The sequence below is a fragment of the Aegilops tauschii genome, chromosome 2, assembly GCF_002575655.3.
Source record: "Aegilops tauschii subsp. strangulata cultivar AL8/78 chromosome 2, Aet v6.0, whole genome shotgun sequence".
NCBI classification, from domain to species: Eukaryota; Viridiplantae; Streptophyta; class Magnoliopsida; order Poales; family Poaceae; genus Aegilops; species Aegilops tauschii.
The window spans coordinates 10,024,458-10,045,885 of record NC_053036.3 but is presented as its reverse complement, the minus strand read 5'-3'; the positions used below and the strand labels follow the sequence as shown (position 1 = coordinate 10,045,885).

The 21,428-nt window shown below is 47.5% G+C and overlaps 1 protein-coding gene across 1 annotated transcript in view; it reads left to right on the top strand.

The window, feature by feature from the left end:
* LOC109772684 (FACT complex subunit SPT16) overlaps positions 1 to 21,428 on the top strand; it is a 317,676-nt gene that overhangs the window by 47,386 nt on the left and 248,862 nt on the right.

The following is a 21,428-nucleotide window of genomic DNA, read 5'->3' as shown; positions in this document are numbered from 1 at the left end:
CGCCGCAGCCGCCTGCAAGGCGCCGTCGGGCCCCGAGCTGTTGTGGCCCTTGTCGCTGAAACCGCCATGCTATCTCATGCTGTCTACGAGCTGCTGTGTTCACACCTCTTCCGTTGCGCCTTTGTGTTGCCTCTGCCTTGCTGCCTTGGCCCGTCGCTCCTCCGCGCTCAACCTGGTCTTCGCCTCCAGCAGGGGCGTGAGTCGCCAAGTGAGCCGCCTGCTTTGCTCCGCGCACGCGCTATCATGACTCGCTCATCCCTACTGAGTTGTCGTCATACTACTTCTAATATTGGTGCACGCGTGAGAAGAATCAAGCGAAGGAGAGTTGCCGGTTCCCTTATTCTTTTCACTGGCTTTGTTGTGGCCATTGCTGCTTCCATTTTGATCAAGACAAGTCATGTCAACTACTGGGAGTACTATTCAATCCACGTGAATTCAAGGATGTTGTACCCCTTGGTTACTAGAGCTACTACTGTTGCTACAGAGAGATCAATCTGCGTAAAATGCATGAGGTACCCACACGTGGAGACCAATTACGCGCTAAAGGCCGCATCCGTATTCATCCGATAAAAATACCAGGTGCTATTTTATCCTGCTTATTTTTTAAAGCACGTATTAATTTATTCGAGCACAACTACTCTGCTCTACAGTGTTTTTTATATGCAGGGTAACCATTTACTACAAAAGTGGCCTTATACCGCGGATGCGGACCACACCGGCTTAAAACATCGTGGTCGTTTCTTGCGACCGCGCCGGTTTACAACGAGGAGGACAATTTACCCGTTTGCACCGGCTTACAACGCCACGGTAGACTCACCCGTCTGCACCGGTTTACCACGCCGCGGCCGGTTCACCCGTGAGCGACGTCAACTTCACCTAGCAATTGTTAATTTCATGGCGGATTATTTCCGGCCTGTCACATCAGGTGATATCTATCTAAAATATATTTTATTGGTACATATTATTTTTTATCAAAGAGCAGTTTATCTTTGTCTTGGTCTGCAATAGTGTTGATGCAGGACAATTGTTCACTACATCAAAACGATGTGCTTAACTCGCTCATCCGCACCGGCTTACAACACCACGGCCGGATCATCTGTCTGTGCCGCCTCTGATGCAATCGTCGTCTTTACCATCCGTCTCTCGCGGGTTGGTGTATATAACCACACTGGGCCGCACCTGTATGCATGAGTTGTTTATTGAATATGAGCGAGTCACTGCTTGGGAAGCCCAGTTTTGTTCCGACAAATTGGAGGCAAATTATCATGTGTTATCAGCCGCCGTCTGCACTGGACGGCTCAATGGGCAGGCGCATAAGTCGCCGCCACTACAGTTTGATTAACTTCAAAAACATCCAGTTGGAAGGAACCATTGGCCGAGTTGCTGACACGGCTCATAGGGGATCATTTATAACCCACCGCAGTCACCTCAACATTCTGTGGATTCACATCGCGCTATCAACACCAATGTCTATACCTTCTGCTATGGTCAAATATGGAGAATCTCAAGACAACTCCTCGAGTCGTCTTAAGACTCGGGGGCTACAATGGTATGACTCAGCAAGTCTTGCCAATATCCGGTTTGAAATCCGGTTCAAGAGAAATCTGTCTCTCTCAAAGTTTTGAAGATCTCCATATCCGGTTTAACATCCGGCTCAAGGTAAATTTATATCTTGTAAAGCTTTGAAGCTCTCAATATCCGGTTTACAAATTTCCGGTTCAAAAAGAGGTTGTCTCTCGCAAAAGTTCGAGTTCTCAGGAAAAATTAAAGGGACCAAAAAGAGTCTGTTGCAAAGCACAACCCAAACATAGGTACCCTGCTTTAATGACCATTGGGAGCTGATCGTATTCAAATTTAGCTTAACCCTTTTTGGTGTGACCCTGATCGTATTCGAGTCGGAGTCGTTAAATATTCTCATGATCACTAGGGGGCTTCCTGTTCAAACATAGGTCGTATTCGAACCAAAGAGAACATAGCTGTCGATACCCTTTTGATCGGCACACTGCTGAGCTCATTGGGGAGTTTCTTGGTCATATTTGAACCATAGCTCAACCCCCTTTGGGAACCGACGTGGATCGTATTCGAATCAGCGTCGTTAAACAACTCTCAAGGTCATTTGGGGGCTTCCTGTTCAAACATAGGTCGTATTCGAACCAAAGAGAACATAGCTGTCGGTACCCTCTTGATCGGCAACGCCAAAGCCACTGGGGGCTATATGATCATATTCGAATCTTAGCTTAACCCCTTTGGGACGGTTTTCTGATCATATTCGAATCAGAAGCCTCAAATTTTTTGAAATCTCTTTTTGCAAACAATTTTTGGATTTTATTTGAAGCTCTTTTGATCATATCTAAAGTGTATATGAGTGGTTGCTATTTAACCCGGTATGACTTTGGATGATAAGTCGCCATCTTATGACAATCATCATCTATGTGGAAGCATTGGCTTCTAAGGATTGGGTTATCACCCTTACTGCACAGGTCATATAAACCGGCAGTGAAAATTCAATATCACAGTAAACCGCCAAGGGTTCTTGTGATCTAATTATGTGCAGGATAAGTTTACATTTGGATGGTTACCCGCCCTGGTTTTTGACGTTAAGTCGCCAGGGCATATGTTGTTTAAACTCTGCAGGATTTACAGAGCTATGACTTACATAAATGATTAAGTTCAAGCCCATCATCAAAGATGGAAATTGGTGTCTCAAAAGGGTTGTCAATTCTTGATTTTCTCAAAGGCTATAAGCCGCCGGGTTGTACAAATCCCGGCTTACAATGGAGGCGTATTAAATCGCCATCGGCCAAGAGCCGCTGGGTATTTAAACTCCGGATTTACTTATCAACAGATGAGGTATTCAAAATCGCTTTGCCGCAATGGCTATTATTTTATCAATGGATATGATTTATTCTACAATGGAAGGAATAGTCCCGAGTCGCTGCAGGCTTACGACCCGGCACTTGGGGGCTACATTATTCAATTTGATATTACATCAAATATGCAAGTCCCATGTCACTGCCAGCATGTACCATGGCACTTGGGGGCTAATGCAAAGTCATTTTTTGCTCAACTTATTGAAGACACGACTCATCACATTCTAAATGAGCCGGCCCTTGGGGGCTGCCAATTGGTCCTGCCAAAAATTCAAGACAATTCTAGGATGACCCGGCTACACTACTATGACTATAGCCAACTCATGGGGGCTACACAACTGGATTTTATTTAAAGCCATGGTGATAAGTTCCGGATTATTCATGCTGATTAAACCGGCTCTTGGGGGCTACAGGTAATATGGATATAAGGGAGAAATATCTTCAAATTCTCAGTTTTGAGTAAATCAGATTGATCTGGTGTCTGCAAAAATCATAAACCGGCGTCGGCGACAATTATGACTTGGCATCATCTATTTATAACCCGGCAATTTTGGTACTCATAAACCGGCAAGTTTTATATCTTTAAGCCCGCTGAATATAAGTTGAATATTTGAAGACCAATATTTTTTCAAGTCAGAGCATTGAAAGACGACTCAAGTGGATTATCTCTTACAATATTTCTCAACAAGAGACCAATGTCAGCAAATTGACTCTGAAGCTGGCCTGTTGACCCGGATTTTTCAAAGGAAGTATCTGGATTTTTTGCATTGGCAAAATTTGAACATATCTGCTAAAGAGATTTGCTATGAGATTATGGATATATATCAAGAAGGAAGATGACAAGGACTTAAGGATGATCAAAGTGCCGGCTTACAAAGAATATTTAACCCGGAACACAACCTGTCAAATTTGTTCTTGTGTTTATATTGCAGATTAGTTTAACATGGATAAATCCAAATTAAACTGGGGGCTAATGTCGGGGATATACCCCGCGGTATGACCCGGCCGGAAGTATGACCCGGCCGGACTTGGCGCTTCACCGTGACCCGCCGGAGGACTGGAGACTCACGGGTCTGGCGGCTCACTGTCAGACGACTCACGAGCCTGACGACTCACGGATGACCCAGACGGTGGGTCAGATAGAAGACTAGGCCCAAGGCCCAGAAGGCCGGCTCACGTTTATGATAGGCCGGCTTAAGAAGAAAGGGATGACGAATATTTCCTTTACGAGGAAGCAAGACCCGGACTTGTAATTAACTTGTAAGAGAAGATAGATTAGTCCTAGTCCTACTAGGACTCCACATGTAACCCGCCCCTCTAACTTATATAAGGAGGGGCAGGGCACCCCAAAGAGGGACAAGCAAAAAAGAAATAATCTCTAGGGCTAAACACCGAGAGCCGGACCGGCGACTCTCCCGTGATCATAATGAGACCTAGCCCCAAACAGCACGTAGGGTTGTTACCGGATGATGTTTCCCGGGACCCAAAGCTGTCTAAATCCCTTGTCTTGTGTTGCGTCTCTCGATCCCAACCAACCCCTCTCAAGCTACTACATAGATGCGCTGGCCTCACCACTAAGTCCTCACGCTAAGGACATCTGCCGTGACAATTCCACGACAGACAGGGAAAACGACCTCGGTTGAAAAGAGATGAGAAATAATCTAGCAAAAGATGACGAGTATCGAAACCACTCGAAGAGAAATGCGCCGGATTGAAAAGAGGATGGGCAACGAACGAAAACTAACCACGTGATCCTGAAGAAAAATTTGAAGGGGAAGAGAAGTAAGTCGAAACACCTACGTCAAGATTTCTCACCAGAGCGACGAAGGGGCTGAGGAGTAAAAAGAATTCCTACTCTCCGATAAAACTAGAATCAGAAAAAGTTTTCTTCTAGACTCAACAATGGCCAAGCTACACGATCAATCAAGGGGGGGTCCTAGGGTCGGTCGAGGCTCTGATACCAACTTGTCACGCCAAGATGCGACCCTATCCGAAAGGAACACGAAGGTCCCACCAAGGATAGAAGGGCATCTTGAAGACGCTTTTGCAAGGTGGATATCATTACATCAACATTACATAATATTTGGGGATACATACAAGGCATACACATGCCGCAAGAATACAACAATACATCATACATAAGCTCAACATCCGACTACGGATGAAAGATAAACAGAAGATCAAACGACATCCACCCTGCTAGCCCAGGCTGCCAACCTGGAACCTATCCCCTGATCGAAGAAGAAGCAGAAGAAGAACTCCAAAAACAATCAACATCGCTCTCGCGCCATGATCATCACAAAAACCTGTACCTGCAACTGGTGTTGTAGTAATCTGTGAGCCACGAGGACTCAGCAATCCCATTACCATGGGTATCAAGACTAGCAAAGCTTAAAGGGAAAGGAATGGATAAGGTGGTGAGGTTGCAGCAGCGACTAAGCATGTATGGTGGCTAACTTACGCAAATAAGAGCGAGAAGAGAAGCAAAGGAACGGTCGTGAAACTAGCAATGATCAAGAAGTGATCCTGAACTCCTACTTACGTCAAACATAACCCAGAAACCGTGTTCACTTCCCGGACTCCGCCGAGAAGAGACCATCACGGCTACACACGCGGTTGATGCGTTTTAATTAAGGTCAAGTGTCAAGTTCTCTACAACCAGATATTAACAAATTCCCATCTGCCACATAACCGCGGGCACGGCTCTCGAAAGTTTATACCCTGCAGGGGTGTCCCAACTTAACCCATTATAAGCTCTCACGGTCAACGAGGGATATTCCTTCTCCCGGGAAGACCCGATCAGTCTCGGAATCCCGGTTACAAGACATTTCGACAATGGTAAAACAAAACCAGCAAAGCCGCCCGGATGTGCCAACAAATCCTGATAGGAGCTGCACATATCTCGTTCTCAGGGCACACCGGATGAGCCAGACGTCGGGTTGGCATAGACCCTGGTTGCCCAGGGGGCGCCGGACATCGCTCGGTTTGGACCAGCACTTGGAGAAGCACTGGCCCGGGGGTTAAAATAAGATGACCCTCGAGAGAGCGACTCCCTAGGGAAAAGAAATAGGCTAGGCAAATGGTAAAACCAAGGTTGGGCCTTGCTGGAAGAGTTTTATTCAAGGCGAACTATCAAGGGGGTCCCATAAATCACCCAACCGCGTAAGGGACGCAAAATCAAGGAACATAACACCGGTAGGACGGAAACTAGGGCGGCAAGAGTGGAACAAAACACCAGGCATAAGGCCGAGCCTTCCACCCTTTACCAAGTATATAGATGCATTAATAATATAAGAGATATTGTGATATCCCAACATAAACATAATCCAACATGGAGCAATCTTCATCTTCACCTGCAACTAGCAACGCTATAAGAGGGGCTGAGCAAAGCGGTAACATAGCCAAACAATGGTATGCTAGGAAGGGTGACAAAGGTTAGAGGTTCATGGAAATGTGGGAGGCTTGGAGAGCAAGTGAATAGGTAGCGCAGCATAGCGATAGAACGAAGCAACTAGCATAGCAATGATAGTAATGAGATCCAAGGTGACGGTCATCTTGCCTGAAATCCCGCTAGGAAGAAGAACGAATCCATGAAGAAGATGAAGCCACGAAGACGAACGAATCCTCACGATCGCAACGACACGGAAACTATCGAGAAGAAGCACACAACATGGTAAACACACCACACATGAACAAGGCATGATGCTCAACCAAGTATGATGCATGACAAGGCTATATGAAGCTACTCATGACGAGAGATGATGCATACAAGAACAACACACCAAGGCAAGTTTAAATGAGGCCGGAAACAACATATAACAATTCCGGTAAGTCCTCATATATTGGTCCAGAACTGAACAAGCATTAAGTTGAAGTTGTTAAACAGCAAGTTAAGATGCACCACGATGATCTACACGAAAATCTAGTCAAGTTACATATAAAGTTCATCAGATTCAGAGCTACGGTCTAGAAGATATGAACAAAACAAGGTAAACATGGCATTGATGCAAAATGCATACAAACATCAAACAAACACCTCAAAACAAGGATGCAACAAGATAATATGGAACTACATACAAATCTAAGCAAGTTTCATATGGAGCATGATCAAAACGGAGCAACGGTGCAACACATACACTCCAAACCATATATAGCAACAATCTGTCCAAAACAGCAACTATGCAACTAGCAAGCATCAAAACAATATGCTACAGCACCTCAACATGAAAACAAAAGGCATGGACATGATGTACAGGTAAAGCACAACAAAACATGAACACTAATCTATCTCCAGAAATCACTAGAACAAGCTCAAAAGGACATGGCAAGATTGCAAATAATAACAGATTCACAGACTGGGCATGCCAGAAATAACATCAGGTTACAATGTTCAGAGCACGAAATCAACATGCTACAGGAACTTATCATAGCAAAGAAAGGCATGGAATGAATCTACTCAACGCATATAACAAATGTCCCTTACTGACCATAAGCCAAAAAGGACCAGAAGATATGATGGAAACCATGTAAACATAGCAAGTTTCGTTAACAGGTTTCAGACTTGGCAGAAAACAGAGCATGGCAGAAACTATAATATGAAGGCATCTTTGCGAGCTTGATGCACTCACCACAAAGCAATTCATGACCAAAAAAGCATAACTACAGCAAGATGGCATGTTTATGAAGCTATCCATGGCAAGAGCAAATACATAGCATGAAAGGATCAACTACAACAAGTTTGGCAAAATTGAATAACACGTAAACAATCTATCAGGAACATTTTATAGCTAAAGTAGAGCAATATTAAGTCATGCTATGGCACTCCATAATTGCAAACAAGGGCAGGAATGGATCTATTACAACAATATCTACAAAACATCCTTACTGGACATCTCAAAAATATGCATGAATCTCTCTGTAACATCAAGTTTACATGGCAACAAAATAACAGCAGACAAAGACTTGGAGAAATTACTAAGTCTCTGAAATCAGAAACATTACGGGGCCTAGTTTGCATGCTTGTGCTAGTCACCACAGAGATCAAAAAAATACATGGAATACACCACTGGAATGGCACGGCATACAACAAAACAGATGTAGAGCTCATTCCCATAAGATGCACCGATTAAATGATACAAAAATGTCAAATCTCCAAGTTCTGCTAAGAACCAGCAGACAGCAGCAACTACCACTCTTGCACCAGAGCTTTGGGCATCAAGATGGCCTCTAATGAACATGGTGCAATTGAACAAAATGAAGAGCATCACGAGACGAACAATTTGATATATTACACGCGCGAAACGGAGCTATATGCAGAGAGTTATGATGCTGAGAACATGGCCATATACTGTGAAACTTAGAGGACTTGGAGAATTTTTCGGGGGAGGAGAGGAGAAAGTCAAACGCGCGGGCTCACCAGATCCGATCGGGGCTGGCTCGAGGGAGCTCGCCGGCGACGGGAGAGGAGAGGGAGGCCGCGGCGGAGGGCGGCGCTTGCCGGGGACGGCGGGGCCGCGGCGGGAGGAGCCGGCCACGGGCGGCGGAGATGGCGGCGAGGCCGCGGGCGGCGAACGGCGGCGCCGGCCGGCGGACCGCGGCGGTGCGGGCTAGGTGCGGCGGAGCGGCGAGGGCGACGGGGCCGGCCGGGCGGAGGCGGCGGAGGCGTGAGGCGCTCGGACCCGGGAGGGCCTCCCGCGGGCTCGGGCGGGCCGGCGGCGACGGCGAAGTGGGCGCGGCGGCGGCGAATCCGGAGGCGACACGTGGCGGCGGCGGTGAAAATGGACACGTCCGTCGGTGGAAGAAATGTCCGGCGGCGCCGGAGGCGAGGTTAGGGTTTCGTCTGCGATTGTTTTCGGAAGGGGATGCACTTATATAGCTAGAGGGAGCTAGGAGAGTCCAAATGAGGTGCGGTTTTCGCCCACACGATCGTGATCGAACGACCTACAGCATGGAAGAGAGTTTGGTGGGTTTTGGGCTGGTTTTGAGGGGGGGGTTCTGCAACACACAAACGAACTTTGCGGTTGCCCGGTTAACCGTTGGATCACCAAACGACCTTCAAATGGAACGAAACTTGACCGGTGGTATACCAAGGCCACTTGGCAAGACTCGGTCCATTCCGAGAACGTTCAACACCCGCTCACGGAAAGAAACAAGAGGGGTGTGCCGGAGGAGTTGGGAGTGCCGGATTGCAAAACGGACAACGGGGAAAATGCTCGGATGCATGAGACGAACACGTATGCAAATGCAATGCACATGATGACATGATATGGGATCCATGACATGAACAAAAATGCAACACGCAAGCAGAAGACATGGCAACAACGACGAATAACTGGCAGACACCTGGCGCATCGGATCCGGGGCGTTACAACTGAAGTTCATCTAGAAAAACCCAAACAATTTCCATGGTCAAACATTGCAATAGTAGACTGCACATATATGGGATGTCATTCCCTCGTATGTAAAACATAAGGAGTCCAAAGAAAGACAAATGCAAAGATGGTTAAATATACATTTTGCAGCGGGACAACCGTGAATGTTACAAATACTGGTCGATCAACTTTTTGTATGCTAGCTACTTGGAAACTTGGCTTGTTCTTGTCACGTGTTTGGGCATTTAAAAAAATATCTGTGCCTCCCACCGACCCACCCACTCACTCTTCACAGTCAATTGTTTAGTCATCCCTGGAGCATTTTCAATTTTAGCAATAGTCTCTTCAAGACTTGGCAGAGGCCAGCCTAGTTAAATTTGTCCACAGACCTACCAGCAGCTTACCTCATCAACCCAGCCATGGAGGTTACCATATCTGCAGTTGCAAGTGAACTAGTGAGCTTATTCGTCTCCTTCCTGGTGAGCAAGTACCACTCCTCCAGCAATGCACAATTAGAGGAGAAGGTGGTGGACAGGTTGCAGCATCTCCTGATAAGAGTTGGCACCATAGTCAAGGAGGCGGACAGTCAATACATAAGCAACTCCGGGATGATGATGCAGCTCAAGATGCTCCAAGAGGACACCATCTGCATGATACCTCGAGGTACATAGCCCTCGAAGATACTGCAGGCTTCGACGAGGTTAGCAGCAATGTCTCATGTAGCAGCAGTTTATATTTAGCCATTCCCCTCAAGTGTTCTCTAACAACAACGGGGAAAGACGACAAGGCCATGCTCCTCAAGCCACATGCTGCTTTGCAGAGCTTAAAAATTGTTGTTGCTAACATGTCAGAATTTGTTGTGCTTCTGGGTGGATGTGAGTGCATGACTAGCAGGCCATATGACACTTATCTTTACACCTGACAACTTTATGTTCAGCCAACACGCTGAAAAGAAAAGGCTCTTGAGCTTCTTGCTGGAGCAGAACGATCCTCCAAGTGATCATGTATTGGACGTTCTTCCACTCATAGGTGGTGTCGCAGTTGGGAAGAAAACTTCGGTTGCTCATGTGTGTGGTGATGATCGGAATAAGAACCTGATCAAGGATTGGGGATCTATGTTGTTCCATCTCTCTGCGAGACTGTAGCCTAACTCACTTGTCCTAATAAATATGTTCATGGATGGGTTGACAAGCAGACTCAATGTTCAGTTCTGGCATTGCATATTTTGGACAAGGCGATAAGAATGGCTAAAAGATCCTCTACATATATGGCGTGCACCCAACCATGCATATGGAACAAAGCTGTCATATCCATGAGTAGAGGTACACTGGGCTCATCGGACATGGACCATAGGCTAACGCGATGGACTTGTTGTTCAGCTTGGTGACGATAAGATCGATGTAGCAGCTGCCAAGGAAAAATCATCGAACTGAACTAAACAAACTTTCTACATCGCCTGCTTGCTTCTTCTACCCTGAATCTTCTTCTTCCTTGGTGTGGCTGCTCTCCACAGCAGCTTGTATCCTCTGCTCACGTCCGGCGACCGCCGCGGCAACGTGTTGTGGCAAAGGCCATCGAGTGGACATAACGGGCATTGCTTAACATTCACTTAGCATGGCACCTTATAGTGTTAATGTCTCAATCAAGAAGGAATGGTGAAGTGTGACATTTTGGGGGACTTATAACAGATCCTAGTGTTAGACCGAAAGGAGACCTCACTCTAATTGCATGGGAATCAAGGATACCCCCTCATAAATCATTCCCTAAAATTGTTATAAGTCGTGCTCAGGATACACATCAAGGTAGTGCCTTGCCAGGGAGGAAGCGACAAGGAGTGCCTATCTTTTTTCTTCCTAATACATGTCAAACGGATGTGTTCATATATGCCATTCAACTAAATGTATTACAGATCCCAATTAACGACTTAGCGTACGTACAGCAAACTTGTATGTTTAATCAGACCTACCAACCCCTCCTGCGCCTCTTAGATAAGCAAGAACATCGTTGAAGTCGAATTACCTACTACTACTACTACTACTACTACTACTACTACTACTACTACTACTACTACTCAGTACTACCTCTGGCTAGTCTCAGCAAAGTGGGTTACTAACGAAACAGAAATTAAATAAACCAACAAGCATGATCATCTTGGCATGGTTCTGAACTTCTGGCTAGCAACAATTCAGAAAAAACTTCTGGCTAGCATTTTGCTATAGGTAACTCCATGGCACCATCCCATCAAACCGACAATGCTATATGCAGGAAGACTGAAGCTGTGTGGTGTGTCGTGCTGCTGCGTGGTGGATGCCGCAATTGAAGACTTGGATCAGACCAGATTACAGTTGCAGTCAATAAAATTCAGATTAAGAGGTCTGTCTGTCCGCGAGGCGCCTCCCGCGAAATCGATAAATTTAGCGTGATTTCGGGAAACGGGGCGGGTTTAGATTCAAATTACCGAAGATCTCGAAGAGCTCGCAGGGCATCGCGGCGGCGCACTGCGTCCACGAGGCGCACGTCACCGCCGGCCAGCCCCTGGGGTGCTCGATCGCAGTTGGCCTAGCCAGGCGCCTCGCCTCCCTCCATTCCCCTCATTTGAGGTCGGCGACCGCCGTGGCTCCGCAGGAGGTGTGACGGGGATGCTACGTGCTGCGCGGCGGCGCGGCTCGCCGGCGGCCTGGAGGGGCGGAAGAGCCTCGTGGTCGTGGTTTGGGGATTACTGACGAGTGGGTCCCACGGTGAACGGAAATGGTTGCTGCAAACTTTTTGTTGGCTGGGAGGCCCCCCGCGTCAGCGGGACAAGAAGTTGGGCCAGTGTCGAGGCAAGATGCTCCAAATTCCGTGGACACATTTTGACGATTATATCAAAATGTCTCTTAATTCAACTTCAAAAACAAAAATCTCTCTTAATTCTGCGGTGTATGATAGTTGATAATATAGGGAAGATACTGAATAGAAAATGAGTCTGTCTAGAACTCAGTCGACTGAGACTTGACTTAACAAAGTCTCAGTCGAGTGACGTCAGCATAGTTGTTTTGTTGCAAGCGGCACGGCTAGATGCTACAGCCTACAACCTATGATGAAAAATGTTGCAATAGTTTTGCGACCATTGACAACTGATGCTCCAACCCGGTGTGATTAAAATGCTACAACCGTCAATGACGGATGTTACAACCGGTGAGATGATGTGCTATAATCAATGAGGGACAACATGCTACAACCAACAAGACGGATGCTGCAACCGGTAGGAAAAAAGGTTACAAACGTTGGGACAAGATGTTACATGGTCGATTGAGACTTGGTTAAATCTCAGTCGACTGATTTTTAGCAAGCCCGATAGAGAATTGCTTTTATAGGTTGTGCCATAGCTAATGCTAATTTTTCATGTGTGCTTTTTTTAACAATCAACGAGGGGAGAAGGCCGCCACCTGAATCATTACTCAAAGTGTAGTTGTTAGAAACGAAAGATATGGCCGTCACCTTTAGAGAGGGAGCATTACATCCAAAGGTCCACAAGGAGATGTCTCGAATAATGTTTTGGATCGTTACATTTGAAGCATGCAAATCATGGTGGAAGACATGCGCATTTCGAGAGTCCCGAATTTTCTTACCCGCAAAAAAAAAGAGAGTCCCAAATTTTCCATAGGATGGATAGGGCCACAAGTGGATGTCTAGGCCGGTGACCTGAGGTATGGCCCAAATGTTGTGGATGGTGTTGGGCTCTTGAATTTAACTCCCTACAAAATCACACAAATTAAACATCACTAGCCCAATTTGATTCAAACATCTTTGCATAACACGAATATAAACATAAATAGCACAATTTGGTTCAAACTACATTGCGTAACACAGATATAAACATAGATATCACAATTCGGTTCGAACTACATTGCATAGCACGAATATAATCATAGAGTTCATTCAAAAAAAGAATATAAACATAGATAACACAATTGGGTTCAAACTACATTGCATAATACAAATTCAAACTAGTCTGATTCAAACGAAAAAACTAAGAAAACTAGTTGTAGTCTTCTTAGGCCAGGATATATATCTTCCAGTTCACACCTCAAGATGGTAATGGGGCCCCGAAACCCGCGTCCCCGTTGGTTTTTTACGCTGTTAGGGGACGAGGATGGGCGTCTTTCTATCCCCGCGAGACTACTAGTGGGTACTTTATAAAACCCGATAAGTTTCGCGAGTTTAAACCCGTGTCAGTAGTACCCGAACCCAAAACCCAACAACACCCATCAAAATATGTTTTTTTAGCATGCATTGATCCATGTTGACTCAAGCGGCCCAAAGCCACAGCGCCCGAGCGGACGAGCCCCCAGCGTCGAGGCCGTGGAGTACAAACCAACCCCTCGCTCGGTCATTGTAGTGTCGCTCGCTCCTCAAATCTCTTTCTCCCACACAGCAAAACACCTAAACCTAGGTTCCCCAACCGCCTCCTAGGCTCGATCCCATCTCGTAGTAGCCGCGATCTCATCTCCTATTTTTCTTTCAAATGTTGTTGTCTTCATTGACTTCTCGCGGGGACCGGTTCCATGTGGGTTTAGAGGATGGGCAAAAAACAAGTCCCGCGCGCGGTAACGGGGACGGGGACAGGCTTGTGATTTTCTCATGGGGATGGATTTGGGCAAGCAAAATCCGATGGGTTTCATCCTCGTTGCCATCTTGATTCACACCGTTGTGGTCGGGGTGAGAGTCGATGGACGAAAGATCGATCACTTCCGGTCCGTCGCCCCCCTTCTCGTGCAGCTTGAGCCGGCGACGCTCCTCGGCGACGAGCTCCGGATGCATCCGGCAGGGGTCGGCCATGTACTCCTCATTGTGCAAACCGATTGGAAGTGTCAACGGGGGTGTGGGGGTACGTAGCTGCAGTGCGGGCGGAGGGGATTTGGGTGGCATTGGAGTGGATGCGGTGTGAGCGAGGAAGAAGGATATTTTTTTTGTCAAGTGAACATGCCTCAGTCGAGTAAATATAGTGGTGGCCGACATGAGGAGTAAAAAAATCGATCAGGCATCGGTAGGTCCCTTAAAACCAAATTTTTACCCTATATAATCGATTTTGAGGGCGCACGAGGTGATGAATGACGGCGGGCAGGAGCTCCGGTGAGCCGACAGTGGTCGGGCAGGCGGACGGAGACGAAATCAGCGTGACCGACGCCGGCGATGTGCTCCAGGTGAGGTAGTAGTCGAGCGGGGCCCGTAGTGACCGACGCCGACGCTGGCGCTGAGCGTGCGACAGATGGCCTCGTAGTAGGCCTCGGTCCAGGCGAGGTCGTGGGAGGAGACGACGGACCGGTTGCCCGGCCGGCGTGCCCAACGAGCAGAGGAGAGGAGAAGGGAAATGTGACCGCGCGCGACGGGCGGGCTGACACGGTGCGTGGCCTGGGTAGAGCGTCACGGCACGGGGGTGTAGCTAGCAGCGGTGTCGAGACGACAGACGAGGCAGCAGCGGTGTCGAGACGAGACGCCGGGGTTTGGCATGGCCAAGCGATTGCTGGGGTAGGGTAGGGTAGGGTAGGTGGATAGGCTTTCGCCGGCCGGCGATGGGCGACTGTAGCTAGCCTGCGGAGGTGACACGGCAAGGCGTGGGTGAGGAGCACTCGAGTGCATGCAAGACCAGCATGCAGGCATGACGTCAGCGCCAGGCCGAGGGCGGGTGGGGCGTGGCCCAGTTGCAGAGAGGGGCGGCGCATGGACTGGGCGTAGGGACAGGCGGGATAGGTCCGGGGCTCATTAAAATCGACCTTGGCTTTGTGTAGCGCGGGGATCGAGCGCGCCATCACAGGATGCGTCTCGTATGTCACTCTCCTCATGTGTCTATCCAGTATGATGAGTCCACAGGCAAGCAAGATGGAGAGAGAGAGGTGCGTGTCGTCTCGAGCCCGCGCCGGCGTCGCGCGCACCACCACCCGCAGCACGGCAGCAGTCAGCGGTAAAATGCGGTATGGCCGGCCGGCCGGGTCGCACGCCACGCCACGGGCAGCAGCTAGAGAGGCGAGGGCCGGGGGACGAGACAGGTCAATCGGGATGGGATGGGCGGTTGACTGCCGCGTCTAAACCTACGTACTATATATTATTACTAGGTGGGAGCCGATGGCGTAGGCGTACAGAACCCATGTGTTGGCGTCCTTGTCTTGTTTCGGCTCGGGGATGCAGCATGGCAACACCAAGACCCAGGTCGTCTCATCCATGTCCATGTGGGGCTCGGCTCCGACATCCTCTTGGCCTGTTGGATGGATGGAGTGTTGAGGCTCTTCTTGTGTCGTCGGTTGACTTGTGCGCCTACTCCTGCTTCGTCTCTTCTCCCATGCATGTGCACAAACCTCCCGGTCGCTTGAATATTTTAACTTCCAGTTATATGCAGGGACTCACAGCACAGGGAACCATTTCCTACGTAGCGAAGGTCCGTTTGAGAACATGCAACGTGTGTCATGGCATGGCAAACAAAAATAATAATGGAACCACATGCATGCATGCACGCATGGTCATTGTTAAACAAGTGTGCTTCTTAGCATTCAGTGCCTCACGCACACCCTTCTTCTTGATTAAAATACCGCGGGGCTCCTTCCCCATGACGGAGCCGGCCAGGCACGCTGCCAAGCCGAACGTGACCAAGAGCGACGAGGACGTGTCTTGTGTATGGCAGCCGGCCTCCACCACTGGACGAGGGGAAGATGAAGGCGCATGGGGCTGGAGTTGGAGGGAGGGACCCGATCACTTTTTTTTTTCTTTTCTTTTGAGGAGTCTTTCTGCAAAAGAAACTTAAATCCGTATGCAATTGATATTATTTTTTGCCACGTCAACATCTGCAAGCGGGCCCGGTCTGTCAGTTCAGGGGATTAACGGAGCCAAAAACAAGCGATCAGTGCCTGCGCACGATTGTTTTTATACAAAATCCCTTAAAGATCACCTTTTCTGCCAGCGATGATGCAAATGTGGTGGTTTCTTTTATTTCACTCGATTTGCTTCAGTACACCGCCTTAAAAGTTTACACGAATCTTAAACTAACTTAAAAGGGTATTCTCAAACATTCACAATCAACTAATTCTAATCCTTTTGCTTTTTGACAAACGATGCTTTTATTTAATCATTTGTGAGAACCAACGTATCAAATACAATAAAGGAGACCACCTCAACCGGATGCAAGTCCATCCAGGTACTGGGGGTATAAAATCTAGCTAACTTAGCTATTTCATGGGCAACTTGGGAGAATCCCCAGATTCTGTCAAAAAAAAGGGGCCTTGATTGCACTCCCTGTTACAATGAGCAAACAAAACATGGTTAAAGTCCTGAGTCATATAGTAGCAATCATCAAAGATAGTTCCCGTCACTGCTTGAAAGGCCAAAAACCACCTCGACATTATCGGAATCCAGCTCTACCTTGTTACATCCGACTGTTCTGTTGCCCGCCTTTGCGGTGAAAGCGTCAAAACAGAAGCTCATCTTCTCATTGGTTGCCGCTATAAACTTTCTGTTATGATCACGGATTATAGCACCAACAACCCCTTCTAGTTGATCGTCTTTCTCCCAATGGACCGAAATAATAAGGTATTATAACAATCTATTTTTTATTGAAGGGGTAACATAAAATATTCACATTTAATATGAATCGAAATATGTAAACCTTTTTAAACGGTGTGTGGGTACCGAAATGAAATTTCAGTGTTCGCATAGTTTTGTAGCCGGATATGCAATTCATGACGGTGAACTTTTTTTCTCCAACTTCTTGAACACTGTATACGCACGAGAAGGCTACAAAATAAAACATTGTCAACAATGCATATCCAGCTAGTGACCAACAAAACTATGCATGTCCGGCTAGATCTGGCAACAAAACTATGCATATCCGGCTAGTGATCAGCAAAACTATGCATATCTGGCTACAAAATTATGTATATACGGCTAGTGATCAACAAAAGTATGCAAATCCGGCCAAATGAACTTACTTGCTCGGTGATTTGCGCGCCACTAGGCCACCATGCGATGAGATGCACCAAGTGTCTGCAGTACTTCGACGCGGCCTCTTGGATGGTGTACCATCAATGGTTGAGGGACTTTGATTCACGGTTGCGAATGACCGCGTCGGGGCAGGACGCAAAATGCTTGTGTTCATGAAACCATGTGTGAATGTTTGCCAAAATGTTGTGCCCTTTTGCTCCATGCCATGGATCAGATCGAGGCTAGTGACCAACCATGCATCGCATAACAGCTCGTCCTCCTGCATGTTGAAGCTTTCTCCTCCACCCTTGCTCTTTGGATCGCCGATAAAATCATCTGGATCATCGTTCTCGCCGACCTCCTCCTTCCTCCTCCTGCCATCCAGCGGCCCAATTTTGCTGATGTGTGCCCGTGCCCGTCTGGGTGTAGGACTACTGTGTGTGGGTGTAGTTGCCGGACTGGGTGGGATCTAAGTCTTCCATCTACACGTCCTCATAGCCACCTCCTCCTCTACCTCCATCTTGGATGGCCCAAGTGATGGCGCAAATATAGTGGTTTCTTGCCTTTGACCCATTTTGCTTCAGTACACCACCTTAAATGTCTACATGAATCTCAAAGTTATTTAAAAGGGTATTCTCAGACACTCACAATCAACTAATTCTAATCCTTTTTTTGACAAACGATACTTTAATTAATTATTTGTGAGAACTGACATATCAGATAGAATAAACGTGACCACCTCAACTAGAGGTGACTCCATCCAGGTACCAAGGGTAGAAAATCCACCCAACTTCGCTATTTCATGGGCAACTTTATTACTCTCCCTGTTAGAACGAGTGAACAAAACATGCCTAAAGTCCTAAGTCATGTAGTAGAAATCATCAAGGGTAGGTCCCGTCACTGAACTCGATCTTCCCTCTTGTAAGGTCGAAACCACCCCGACGTTATCAGATTCCAGCTCTACCTTGCTACATCCGACTATTCTAGCCAAGTTTAGCCGAAATTTAACCGTTATCACCTTTGCAATGAAAAACATCGAAACAGAAGCTCATCTTCTCATTGGTTGCCACTATAAACTTCCCGTTATGATCAAGGATTATAGCACCAACGATCCCTTCTAGTTGATCCTCGTTCTTCCAACGGACCGAAATAAAATATTAGAACAATCTGATTTTTTTGAAGGGGCAACTTGTAATCTTCATCTTTAACCTGCATCGAAATATGTAAACTTTTTTAGAGGGGTGTGTGGGTACCGAAAACAAAATTTCAGTGTTCGCATGCCGCAATGTTTTCTCTCTTTTTTTTTGCGAATATGCCACGATGCATTCCAAGTAGAGGATGCCTCCTTTTTTTATATAAAACTTGCATTAAGCAAGTCGTCATCTTTCATTGGAGGGCATTGTTGAGTGTGTAGTCTTTCCATGAACGGAGGCAGGGGCATGTACGTACCGAAGAGGCACGCACGAAATGGTAGTGCAGGGCAGGCCACTCCTGGTTGCAACATGCAAACGTTCACTGCGATCGAGCTCCGGGAAGCCCGGGCACGCGTTGCTGGCTCCCTCCCTCACGGGGCGGCCTTGTCAGGTGCGCTGCCCATCGCGACGGGGCCAGGCCTGAACACCTGCGATTGCCGGCCGGCCGGGCAGCAGACTGGCACGCAGACTGCGCACCAAAGCCTGAACACCTGCGATGGCCGGCCGGCCGGGCAGCAGACTGGTACGCAGACTGCGCACCAAAGCCTGGGAGCAAGCTCCTGTGCGTTGCGATCGCGTTGCGCCTCGGTCGCCGCCCGGTCCGTCCTTGCATGCATGCACGCACGCACGCACGCACGCCTCTCCCTCCCTCCCTTGCCGTCGCGTCCACGAGCACGCACGGACGGACACGCCGGGCTTCCTCCTTCCGGCCCCGCCGCCGCGAGTGGAACCGGCCGGTGTCTCGCCTAACTACGTACGGCGACGTTCATCGGCCGCCGCGGTGCGGTGCTGCTTGCATTCGCTGCGTCCAAGCCGAGCCATATGTACGTACGTACGTCGCGTGGGCTCCAGCTCTGTGCCGTGTATCAGGCAAGGCAACCAATCAATCAAGAGAACACAACGGCGGTCATGGGACTTGGAAAAAGCAGGCCGAGATTCGAGGAAAATAATGTGGAGAGAGAGAGAGAGAGGAGGGGCTGACTTCTCGTTTGCCGGTTTGAGACAGGCAAGAGTTCTACCGCTCCGGTAAACAGGCGTACCACCTTACCATCTACTTACTATACTACTCGTTCCCACTTTTGACTGGATGACCGTGTGCGTCTGTGTGCGTGACCTCTCTGTGTATCACGGGTGCACATATGGATAAGTGTTTGTTTGCTTATCCATTTTCTCCTTTGAGCAAATGAGATGAGAAAATTGGAGTTAAAAAACTCTGAAAAAGCAAGATTTACTAAATGCCAGAGATTATATAGTACTTCCTCTGTAAACTAATATAAGAGCGTTTAGATCACTACTTTAGTTATCTAAACACTCTTATATTAGTTTACAGAGGGAGTATTAGATAAAAAAGAAATAAAAGTACGTATCTTCGAAACTAAACTAATTTATTTTGCTCTTTCATTAAGCCTTCAAAGGTGACTAATCTGTCGCGCTTACTACACTTTTAGAAAGTGTACATTATTCTTTTTTGCATTACATTAACTGGACATCGTTATTATTTTTTAAAGTATGTTTTTTAAAAACTAACCTACATTATTTTGTTTTCCCATAAAGCCTTCAAACACGATTAATTTGGAGTACTTACTATGGTTTTACAAAGTTTACGTTATTCCTTTCGCATTACACCAGGTTTTCTTTGTTAAAAAAAATGCACATTGTGAAAAACGAATCTTTGTTACATAATCAGCGGAGAGGGACCCAAGTTTCTATTTTTGTTTTGCCTTCCTTCTTTTACGAAAAAGGCATCACACTGCTCTAAAATAAACAAAGGTCCCCAGGGTCTGATTGTCTTCTTCCTCGAGAACAAGCTGATGGCGCGCCACCCCTGATGCCTCTCCATCGGCAGAGTCGGCTCATCATTGTAGATTGCGCGTGGTAAGCCATCAAGGCCTACCTGACCAATGCTTTCGATAAAACAAACGTCGAAGCAATCGCCGCCGAAAGATACACGCATCCAAGATCACAACCTTCCAAACTAACTTCCGCCTCATGATGACACCAGAGCCCTCACCAATGTGACGAAGAGGAGTCCGAATGGCCAAATTGCGAAGGGGAGTTGCCATCACCACCATGCCAACAAACTTACAAATGGCATCGCAAAAAAAAAAGAACTTAAAAATGGCGAGGATATGGACAAGACGTCCCAGATGGCGGAGACAACTAAGGATGAGATGTCATTGACGACACATGCGACGAAGAACAAGGCATTAGAGACAATGTAGGCCACCAATTTTCCGCACCGTGAGAGCAAGGACCAGGCCGACAACCACCTCGGTGAGAAGTGGAAGGAAGGCTAAAAAGAGTAATTGCACCTATGATACATGAACTTGCATGGTGGATACATAGTCATGCACCGACTTGAAAAAAGTGTCGGGAACACTTGGGCTGATTTTCGTCACTCGCCGTCAAGTGGTTTGCTGACTCTGCCTACATGGCACGCCACCGTGGTAGTAAGTCCCACCTGTCCCAATGTTCCTCCGCCTTCTTTCGTGTCGTATAGGCCATGGGTCGGGTCGCACTTGCGTTGACTTGTTGTTGATGGTGACCACCATCTCACCAAATTCGTAATGAGGGTTTTGCTTGATACACGTGAGAGACTCAATGCAGCTATTCAAAAGTCTCCTTGAGCTCTCCATTAGCGGCAGCGCCTTATGGTGGGTGACTTCGTTCGTGCAATGCCACATGCGCAAAAACTTCATGAGGGAGATTAGTCGTTTTGTCTCGATACACTGATCCAGTAGGTGGAGAAGCCATCCGGGGCCTGTGTTTTGAATGCTTTGAAGTCCGAGTAGCGCCATGCTCCCTCACTTCTTCCCACATAGCTCCGTGCATTGGACACCTGCAGACGACATGAGAGATATCCTCATGTTAGACACCACAAAGAGCACATATGCCAGAGTTTCAAGTTTTCTCTTACATTTTGTTCCCGTAGTGGGTAGAGAATCTACCGCGAGTCGCCACCCCAAAGATGTGTGTCTTAGGAGGAGCAGGGTATCTCCACACCGCCTTGGCCCTTGGAGACGACGCGGTTGTTGTCCAGTGAC